The sequence below is a fragment of the Triticum aestivum genome, chromosome 2D (assembly GCF_018294505.1).
Source record: "Triticum aestivum cultivar Chinese Spring chromosome 2D, IWGSC CS RefSeq v2.1, whole genome shotgun sequence".
Lineage (NCBI taxonomy): Eukaryota > Viridiplantae > Streptophyta > Magnoliopsida > Poales > Poaceae > Triticum > Triticum aestivum.
The window spans coordinates 103746083-103757656 of record NC_057799.1 but is presented as its reverse complement, the minus strand read 5'-3'; the positions used below and the strand labels follow the sequence as shown (position 1 = coordinate 103757656).

The 11574-nt window shown below is 48.6% G+C and overlaps 1 pseudogene across 1 annotated transcript; it reads left to right on the top strand.

The window, feature by feature from the left end:
* The first annotated feature begins 247 nt into the window (after window positions 1–247).
* On the top strand, window positions 248–2799 carry LOC123051947 (cytochrome P450 709B1-like; annotated as a pseudogene). Its single transcript, XR_006424383.1, has 4 exons — window positions 248–621; window positions 720–936; window positions 1522–1766; window positions 1879–2799. The product of XR_006424383.1 is annotated as a cytochrome P450 709B1-like (transcript).
* The last annotated feature ends 8775 nt before the right edge of the window (window positions 2800–11574 follow it).

Here is an 11574-nt window from a genome sequence, read left to right as displayed (position 1 = left end):
TGTCGGTCTCGACCTGCAGGACCACGCCAAACCACACGTTTCGCACGAGCTGGGGGCCAACCAACAATCCAGCTGCTGCGCGTCGGGCCTGAACCTGCATGCATCACAGCTGACGCCACTCACCCCGCGGCGAAACGCCAGCGAGTAGCCAGCACCCCGGCGTAACTCGGCGACCCGAATGGCTGAATCCATGGTCAAAGCGCAGCCCACGAACCTGCTATAAATCATCCGCCTCCCCGACCCGAGTCTTTCACAACAGAAACACACGTCTCCCAGTCTCTCTCAACCAACTCAAACAGCGGAGGCATCTCCCAGGTCGCTGATACCTTCTCCGCCGCCCTACCGACATGGGTCCCCTTTGGATGGCGGCGGCGGCCGTGGCGGCGGTGCTGGCGTCGTGGGCGTTCAACGCGCTGGTGTACCTCGTGTGGCGGCCGCGCGCCATCACCCGGCAGCTCCGCGCGCAGGGCGTCGGCGGGCCGGCCTACAGGTTCTTCGCCGGTAACCTCGGCGAGATCAAGCGGCTCCTCGCCGCCACCGCCGGCGCCGTGCTCGACGTCGGCTCCCACGACTTCGTCCCCAGGGTGCAGCCGCACTTCCGCAAATGGATCCCCATCCACGGTACGAACTACGAAGCCGAGCTTGTAAACTCCTCTCCTCCAGCAGATCAGATCTACGTAGTTCGTGTTCTTAGTTCTTACGCTGTTTCTTGCTTGCAGGGCGCACGTTCCTCTACTGGTTCGGATCCAGGCCGACCCTGTGCGTGGCCGACGTGAACGTGGTGAAGCAGGTGCTCTCCGACCGCAGCGGGCTGTACCCCAAGAACATCGGCAACCCGCACATCGCCCGGCTGCTCGGCAAGGGGCTCGTGCTCACCGACGCTGGAAGCGCCACCGCAAGGTCGTCCACCCTGCCTTCAACATGGACAAGCTCAAGGTACGTGACGTGTGTGTTTTGTTTTCTACTGTACTATATTCATTGCGCTGACAATTATCCAGTTAATGCACCGTGCCATAAAAGGGAAACTAGTAATGTAAGATCACTGTCTTTCCTAAGCAAAAAATACGCGTTATTCAGGAAATCAAGGGACTTATACTCCCTCCATTCCAAAATATAGTGCGCCCGCGCTTTCCGAGGTCGAACTTTGACCATAAATTTAACGAACGAGACCGACTGCGGCGGGTAAAAAATTACATAATTAAAAACTTCTTTTGAATACGAATTCACTGATATAATTTTTGCTCCCGCCGCAATCGGTCTTGATAGTTAAATTTATGGTCAAGGTTGAAGCGCGGAAATAGAGGAAGCACTACATTATGAAACGGAGGGAGTATTAATTTACCTTTTAAAAACAAAAATACGCTGTAATCGGTGTCTTTCCAAAAATGAAAACAATATTGCCTATTTCATAATCGTACCACTTAGAAGGTAAGAGACCGTATGTCCCTTGGATCAAAGAACATAGACAGCTAAAATTGTTTGGGACAATGCTAAAATTTCTCTTATTTCTATGCCGGCCAGATGATGACGGTGACCATGTCCGACTGCGCTGGGTCAATGATGTCTGAGTGGAAGGCAAAGATGGAGAAGGGTGGCGACATAGAGATTGAGCTGAGCAGCCAATTTGAGGAGCTAACCGCTGATGTGATCTCGCACACGGCATTCGGGAGCAGCTACGAACAGGGGAAAAAGGTCTTCTTGGCACAGAGGGAGCTCCAGTTTCTTGCCTACTCCACTGTATTTAACGTACAAATCCCAGCATTGAGGTAAATACAAGTTCTTTTTCCTGTACCATTTCAATTCAAATCAAGACACACCATACATTTTCACATGGCAAAAATAAATAATTACGCCATGTATGTTTGTGAAATTAATCAGGTACCTTCCAACTGAAAAGAACCTTAAGATATGGAAGCTTGACAAGGAGGTGAGGAGCATGCTCATGAACATCATCAAAACCCGCCTTGAGAACAAAGACACCATGGGTTACGGCAACGACCTACTCGGGCTCATGTTGGAGGCGTGCGCACCAGAGCATGGGCAAAATCCTATTTTGAGCATGGACGAGATCATAGATGAGTGCAAGACCTTCTTCTTCGCAGGGCATGACACCAGCTCACACCTGCTCACATGGACCATGTTCTTGTTGAGCACACACCCAGAGTGGCAGGAGAAGCTCAGAGAGGAGGTGCTGAGGGAGTGTGGCAATGGGGCTCCCACCGGAGACATGCTCAACAAACTGCAGTTGGTCAACATGTTCTTGCTGGAAACTCTTAGGTTGTATGGCCCTGTAGCTGTCATTCAGAGAAAGGCATGTTCAGATCTCGAGGTCGGTGGCATCAAAGTGCCCGAAGGCACAGTGCTCACAATCCCCATCGCAACGATACATCGTGACAAGGAGGTCTGGGGGGAGGACGCCAATGAATTCAAGCCTATGAGATTCGAGAATGGAGTGACACGAGCCGGAAAGCACCCCAATGCCTTGTTGTCTTTCTCTAGTGGGCCTAGGTCTTGCATAGGGCAAAACTTTGCTATGATTGAGGCCAAAGCCGTGATCGCCATGATTCTTCAGAGGTTCTCATTCTCCCTATCCCCTAAGTACGTCCATGCCCCGATGGGCATGATCACAGTGCGACCCAAGTTTGGGCTTCCCATGGTCCTTATGAGCCTAGAGATGTAGTGTTGTGTTGAGTACAACACAATTTTTTTATTGGTCTCATTGCAAATGTATTTTTTTTGGAAAGCTACTATGCTGGACTTTATTGAGAACTAGATAGATCATTCACAAGTTTTTATTTATAAAGTGGGTTCCTTTCTTATAAATTGTGGTCAAAGTCTAGAGGGTATGCCTAAGATGCATTTCGGTGTTCTACCTATGTGAGTTCTCTCCAATGTCTCCTCAAGATACTATCACAACATGGGTAGACAAGGAATTAGGTGAGATGGACTTCGTATTTCCCCCCAGAAGTTAAGCTCGTGTTTATTTCTAGGACGAAGCCTAAGCATATAGGTTGTAAAAACATTGACTCACTGCACTTATGATTGAACTCCCAAGGAGCAATCCGCAAATAATTCAAATTGTTATTGTAAACTCAATCATAGGTTTAACATCTAAGGTTGCCATACCACCGTATGATATAACTCAATACTCATGGGATTTGGTTCTATCACGCATGTATCCCCTCCATCATTTATCATAAAACATTGCAATCTCTATTTGTTCCCCCAATATATGCATACACTTGTACAAAAGACAAAAACTATAGCATAGAAATTAGCATACATATGTGCAACCAATCTTCATACTATTTTGACAATGTCGTAGAACAAATAACTACTCAAACATAGATGTAAAGACGTAAAAAATTATGGGGAAACATTTCATATAACAAGACATCATGTTTTCCAAAGGATTGCATATGTTTTGTGATGGAGATGCCACAGATAGATGAGGAAGATGCGATGAAAGAAATGGGGATGATGGTGCTGATGTTGGTGCTCCTGAAACTGTTTCGGCACCGCAGGGGAAAGGAGAGGTGTTTCCTCTTTGGTTTTTGTTGGCTGTGGTGGTGGAGAACGAGAGTCTCTCTGGAGATTGGAGCTATCTTTTGGGAGAGACTATTCTGGATGGTGAAATATGACACATCAACACTATTTCATTAATTGCGGGAGATGTATGATTCTACAAAAATCTGAAAAGTATTTTTTTTAAATGTCCACGTGCACCTACCTTCCAAAAAGTAGACAAAAATTGTGAGGGGCCCATGCGGCTATGCCACGTTGCTCGTAAGTCGTGTGGGACTCACATGATTCCCCTGACTGCACCATTTTTTGTGCCATCGTTATCCAGGAAGTTTTGCATTTGTTGTTTTTTCTTCGTAATTTTACCACTTCGGGAAGGTTCATGTAATCACCAACATTAAACATATAGATCTTCCCCTTGTTGATGGTTCGAGGATATGCTTCCGGAGTGATAGCTCCTGGACTGTCATCTGGTTAGACCACCCAACATTGATGTGCCAACGGTGGTATCTTATTGTTATGCCCTTTATCAATTGACATGTCTCTTATAGGTTTTGTGGTACAAGTTCGTAGATGTTGTTGTAAGGCATGTCCTATGGAGAGGGTCTTGAGTTTTTTTTCTTTATTTTTTGTAAGATCTTTGTTTCGACATTAACTAATGTTATGTTACAACTGACTCAGAAGATTGGAGCCATTCTTCATTTTTGATAAAAAATCTTCTAAGACTCCCTCCGTAAAGAAATATAAGAGTGTTTAGATCAGCAAATAATGATCTAAATGCTCTCACATTTCTTTACAGAGGGGGTATTTATCTACAAGTTTGTCAAGTCGAGCAAAATTTTAAAATATAGAATGATTTAATTTTTGTCCAGATTTTGGCTGGTGCAAGTTGGAGAACCCATGATCCCTCGGCGACATTAACTTTTTGTGTCTGGCTCAGACGATGTTTCTTGATATTACGAGTGGTGATCATCTAAACCCTACCCCCTAGCGGTAGTTTTATTTATACTTGGTTTTCATCTGGTTTTCCTCAATTAATCGGACAACTATCTTCTTCTATGAGATGACATAGCTTCTGTCCTTGCCTGGGGAAGCATTTTGTAGGAAACGGCTTGCTATTTCTAAACTTTTTTTTAGAAAAGGAGGATATACCCCCGGCCTCTGCATCTGGACGATGCATACAGCCATATTATTAATTATTCACAAAGACCATACAAGGTGATACATCAATAAGCCTGAAGCCACCATCTTGGCAACACCGTTGCTACTCCTATCCCCTTGATGAAGGTGTGCCGAATGTCCGGGCCTAATACCAAACAGACATTGCATCAAAGCCTAACATCTAAAGCCGGGTGTCCCATCTAAGACACTACCTGAAATGGTTATTATCATGTTGATTATATTGAACAAAATGCTTATTGGATAAAGTGTCAATGATGCGGCCGACTTTTAAAATAGTCGCTCTTTTGCCTTTTGCAATCGGATCCAAATTTTCGAACTGAAGAATCACTTATTTCATCTCTATGCATGGGCCATGTTAGTCCTACTACACACATGCACGGCGGCTATATGTTGACTTCTATCCTCTGCTTCGATGAACCAGACTTAAGACTCCAGCAGCTACTCCAAGCTGCATCTTTTCAAAAGCAAAATGGCATATGCATGTCGGCGTGGCAAAAGTTAGTAAGCGTACACCGGCGACGATAGGCGGCAAGGGACTACAACAAAACACATGGAGAACAGGCAATTAACAAAGAAAATGATGAGGAAAACGGGCGGAACGTGCGCTAACTGGAACTAGTTGCGGATGAACCCGGCTTGGTATTTTAAGGGCCTATTTTGAAGTCCTCCCACTTCACACTTCACAAGCTCCTCTTGCGGAGCTGAGCCCAACGAAATAACATCAAGAAGCTAGCTTCAGGAAGTTATGGTCGATCCTAGTGCAAAAATCTAGAGCGAGGCCAGCCCAGCTTCACAAAACCGAGAATCTGGGGTTCACACATATTACAGCCGAAATGCCACCGCCAAGTATAACGTTTCACCCAGCCACACGAAAGAAAACGATTCATCCCCTCGAGAGCCAACTGTCGCTACGAACAGGTACCACGTCTCCCCTCGGCAGCCATCCTGGGCTGGTTCTAGCCGGCCCAATATGGTGGTGGACAGCCCAACAACCGCTGCTAGCTCAAGATAGCGAAGTAGAAGCTGATTTAACTCCGAAACGGAAGGAATTTTTTTTTTGGAACGAAGGCTCAAGGAGAGCCCGGCTTTGAATTAACAAAGCCATCAACCGGCCAGGATTACAACTCCAAATACATCACTCACCAACTAAAGCAGAAAAAACAAACAGCAAAGATACAAGGGCGCCAGGGAACAGCTCACAAAGCACATACTAGAAGCTAGTAAGAAATTGGCGTAAAGCATATAGCTTGGAGATGCCACTATCCTCTTGCACGCCGAGAACCAAGGCGAAAGCAAAATCCTGGTCAGGAGAGTGCACCGACGGTGATGAAAGGCACGCCGTTGCCAAAACCTGGGCTTGAAAAAAGACACATCCGTCCAGATCCATCGTCAAAGAAGGTCCCTGCCTCCTCGCCTAGCTCGAAGGCGCCGCACCGTTGAGCGATGGACATGCTCACCCTAGAGCCTAGATGGATGGCCTCGAAGAAACCACTTGGGCGGAACCAGGCGTTCCCGACTTGCCGACGAAGACTCACCTAGAGGAGGGCAACACCATATGCCAAGGTTCTGACTTGGAAAAGGGCGAGCGGTCAGAATGCACAATTGGGCAACAGCGAGGGCCAAGACCAAAATGGAAGCTTGGCTCGCTCGACGAGCTAAAGTGTAGCCACCGTAGGAGGGGAACCCTATCCCCTCCCGTCCTGGAAGATCCAAGGGCACCGGAGGAATAAACTGCAGCCCGGCGAAGAGCACCATAAGAACTTGACCCAGCACCCAGGAAGACACCGCCGCCGCTGGACACACGCTGCCGCCGCCAACACACTCCACCTACACCACAGCGAAGCCCACAACCCATCTTTGTTCCCACAACAGCGCCTTCAAGAAGGTTACGGCGCCAAGGGCGTCGCCGCTGCCCAACAAAATTGAGGATTTCTCCCGGGAGACAAAGGGGAGGGGGATGGGGAGCAAGACCTGAACGGCGCCTCCGGGAAGGTGCGCGGCGCCCGCGGGCGTCGCCGCCGGCAAGGCAGGCTGGGGTTTCCCCCGGTCCTACATCCGGACACCCACTCCCACCCGAGCAGACCGGGGCCCCTCGACGAGGCAGGCCGGATCTGAGGAGGGGAGGAGCTTGCTGGAGAAGAAGGGCAGTGGGGGAGGCCAGATCTGATGCAGCCGGAGCAAACGCTGCCGCCGTGCGCTGGCCCGCATTCTTCGGGGATCTTGCCGTCCACACGGCCGAGAACCGCCGACCTGCGCCCGCGCCACCGGATGCCGAAGCCGGCGACGCCTCACCAGCCGGGGCCGCCGCCCCAGATCCAGAGGCCCCCCACGGACGAGGCGAGGCGGCGAGGGCCCCGCCGCCACCTTCATCGACGGCGCGCCAAGCTTGCTCGGCGTCAGCAGTCTCCGGCGGCGGCGAGGGAAGGGCGAGCAGGGGAGGGAGGCGGCGGGGGTAGGGTTTCGCCCCTCGGGTCGCCCGAGCGGGGCGACACGAAGGAGGGGAAGGGGAGCTACAGTTCACTAAAGGATCAGGAGTGTATGTCTCGGAAACGGAAGGAAATCGCTACGTAGAGCAAGAAGCCACGAAAAGAAGCTGGATTTGTGGAGTTTTCTGAAGTTGGAGGACTTCAGAACAGGCTCTAAATAGCCGTTGGCTGGTGATCCATGGACTGGAAATCGTTGAAGTCGTAGCCAGCGCGTGTGTGTCTGATGTTTGTTGTTTAAATCAAGGGACATTTGTTTTGGGTTGCTTTAATCATCAGCTCTCGGAGGCTACTAATTTATTCGCTCGTGTAGTACCACTTCAGTTATACCTAGGGTGGGGGGCGCCCCACTTGCCTTGGGGGGCAAGGCACCCCCTTGGCCGCCGCCCCCCCCCCCATCTAGATGGGGCTTGGACGCCGCCGCCCCTCCCAGGGGGCCTATATAAAGGGGGGAGGGAGGGCAGTAGCATTACAGCCTTGGGCGCCTCCCTCCTCCCCTGCTACACCTCTCTCTCTCGTAGAAGCTCGGCGAAGCCCTGCCGGCATCCCGCTACATCCACTACCACGCCGTCGTGCTGCTGGATCTCCATCAACCTCTCCTTTCCCCTTGCTGGATCAAGAAGGAGGAGACGTCGCTGCACCGTACGTGTGTTGAACGCGGAGGTGCCGTCCGTTCGGCACTCGGTCATCGGTGATTTGGATCACGGCGAGTACGACTCCGTCATCCACGTTCATTGAAACGCTTCCGCTCGCGATCTACAAGGGTATGTAGGCGCACTCCTTTCCCCTCATTGCTAGTATACTCCATAGATGCATCTTGGTGAGCGTAGGAAAATTTTAAAATTATGCTACGATTCCCAACACAAAAGTCCATCAGTATGGAGTTTCTTCATGCGCTTTACACCGATATGACCTAAACGGCAGTGCCACAAATAAGTTGCACCATCATTATCAACTCTGCATCTTTTGGCTTCAATATTATGAATATGTGTATCACTACTATCGAGATTCAACAAAAATAGACCACTCTTCAAGGGTGCATGACCATAAAAGATATTACTCATATAAATAGAACAACCATTATTCTCTGATTTAAATGAATAACCGTCTCGCATCAAACAAGATCCAGATATAATGTTCATGCTTAACGCTGGCACCAAATAACAATTATTTAGGTCTAAAACTAATCCCGAAGGTAAATGTAGAGGTAGCGTGCCGACCGCGATCATATCGACTTTGGAACCATTTCCCACGCGCATCGTCACCTCGTCCTTAGCCAATCTTCGCTTAATCCGTAGCCCCTGTTTCGAGTTACAAATATTAGCAACAGAACCAGTATCAAATACCCAGGTGCTACTGCGAGCATTAGTAAGGTACACATCAATAACATGTATATCACATATACCTTTGTTCACCTTGCCATCCTTCTTATCCGCCAAATACTTGGGGCAGTTCCGCTTCCAGTGACCAGTCTGCTTGCAGTAGAAGCACTCAGTCTCAGGCTTAGGTCCAGACTTGGGTTTCTTCTCCTGAGCAGCAACTTGTTTGCTGTTCTTCTTGAAGTTCCCCTTCTTCTTCCCTTTACCCTTTTTCTTGAAACTAGTGGTCTTATTGACCATCAACACTTGATGCTCCTTTTGATTTCTACATCCGCAGCCTTTAGCATTGCGAAGAGCTCGGGAATCGTCTTATTCATCCCTTGCATATTATAGTTCATCACGAAGCTCTTGTAGCTTGGTGGCAGTGATTGAAGAATTCTGTCAATGACGCTATCATCTGGAATATTAACTCCCAGTTGAATCAAGTGATTGTTATACCCAGACATTTTGAGTATATGCTCACTGACAGAACTATTCTCTTCCATCTTGCAGCTGTAGAACTTATTGGAGACTTCATATCTCTCAATCCGGGCATTTGCTTGAAATATTAACTTCAACTCCTGGAACATCTCATATGCTCCATGACGTTCAAAACGTCGTTGAAGACCTGGTTCTAAGCCGTAAAGCATGGCACACTGAACTATCGAGTAGTCATCAGCTTTGCTCTGCCAGACGTTCATAACATCTGGTGTTGCTCCTGCAGCAGGCCTGGCACCCAGCGGTGCTTCCAGGACGTAATTCTTCTATGCAGCAATGAGGATAATCCTCAAGTTACGGACCCAGTCCGTGTAATTGCTACCATCATCTTTCAACTTTGCTTTCTCAAGGAACGCATTAAAATTCAACGGAACAACAACACGGGCCATCTATCTACATTTAACATAGACAAGCAAAATACTATCAGGTACTAAGTTCATGATAAATTGAAGTTCAATTAATCATATTACTTAAGAACTCCCACTTAGATAGACATCCCTCTAATCCTCTAAGTGATCACGTGATCCATATCAACTAAACCATGTCCGATCATCACGTGAGATGGAGTAGTTTCAACGGTGAACATCACTATGTTGATCATATCTACTATATGATTCACGCTCGACCTTTCGGTCTCCGTGTTCCGAGGCCATATCTGTTATATGCTAGGCTCGTCAAGTTTAACCTGAGTATTCCGCGTGTGCAACTGTTTTGCACCCGTTGTATTTGAACGTAGAGCCTATCACACCCGATCATCACGTGGTGTCTCAGCACGAAGAACTTTCGCAACGGTGCATACTCAGGGAGAACACTTATACTTTGATAATTTAGTGAAGGATCATCTTATAATGCTACCGTCAATCAAAGCAAGATAAGATGCATAAAAGATAAACATCACATGCAATCAATATAAGTGATATGATATGGCCATCATCATCTTGTGCTTGTGATCTCCATCTCCGAAGCACCGTCATGAACACCATCGTCATCGGCGTGACACCTTGATCTCCATCGAAGCATCGTTGTCATCTCGCCAACTATTGCTTCTACGACTATCGCTACCGCTTAGTGATAAAGTAAAGCATTACAGGGCGATTGCATTGCATACAATAAAGTGACAACCATATGGCTCCTGCCAGTTGCCGATAACTCGGTTACAAAACATGATCATCTCATACAATAAAATTCAGTATCATGTCTTGACCATATCACATCACAACATACCCTGCAAAAACAAGTTAGACGTCCTCTACTTTGTTGTTGCAAGTTTTACGTGGCTGCTATGGGCTTAGCAAGAACCGTTCTTACCTACGCATCAAAACCACAACGATAGTTTGTCAAGTTGGTGCTGTTTTAACCTTCGCAAGGACCGGGCGTAGTCACACTCGATTCAACTAAAGTGAGAGAGACAGACACCCGCCAGTCACCTTTAAGCAACGAGTGCTCGCAACGGTGAAACCAGTCTCGCGTAAGCGTACGCGTAATGTCGGTCCGGGCCGCTTCATCTCACAATACCGCCGAACCAAAGTATGACATGCTGGTAAGCAGTATGACTTATATCGCCCACAACTCACTTGTGTTCTACTCGTGCATAACATCATAAAACCAGGCTCGGATGCCACTGTTGGGGAACGTAGTAATTTCAAAAAAATTCCTACGAACACGCAAGATCATGGTGATGCATAGCAATGAGAGGGGAGAGTGTTGTCCACGTATCCTCGTAGACCGAAAGCGGAAGCGTTAACACAACGCGGTTGATGTAGTCGTACGTCTTCACGATCCGACCGATCAAGTACCGAACGCACGGCACCTCCGAGTTCAGCACACGTTCAGCTCGATGACGTCCCTCGAACTCCGATCCAGCCGAGTGTTGAGGGAGAGTTTCGTCAGCACGACGGCGTGGTGACGATGATGATGTTCTACCGACGCAGGGCTTCGCCTAAGCACCGCTACGATATTATCGAGGTGTAATATGGTGGAGGGGGGCACTGCACACGGCTAAGAGATCAATAGATCAGTTGTTGTGTCTATGGGGTGCCCCCCTGCCCCCGTATGTAAAGGAGCAAGGGGGAGGCCGGCCGGCCCTTGTTGGCATGCGCCAGGAGGAGGAGTCCTCCTCCTAGTAGGAGTAGGACTCCCCTCTTTCCTACTCCTACTAGGAGGGGGAAAGGAAGGGGGAGAGGGAGAAGGAAAGGGGGGCGCCGCCCCCCCCTCTCCTAGTCCAATTCGGACCAGAGGGGGAGGGGCGCGCGGCCCCTCCTGGCTGCCCCTCTCTCTCTCCACTAAGGCCCATAAGGCGCATTACTTCTCCCGGGGGGTTTCCGGTAACCCTCCGGCACTCCGGTTTTCTCCGAAATCACCCGGAACATTTCCGGTGTCCGAATATAGTCGTCCAATATATCAATCTTTATGTCTCGACCATTTCGAGACTCCTCGTCATGTCCGTGATCACATCCGGGACTCCGAACAACCTTCGGTACATCAAAACATATAAGAGTACTGTCATCGTAACGTTAAGCGTGCGGACCCTA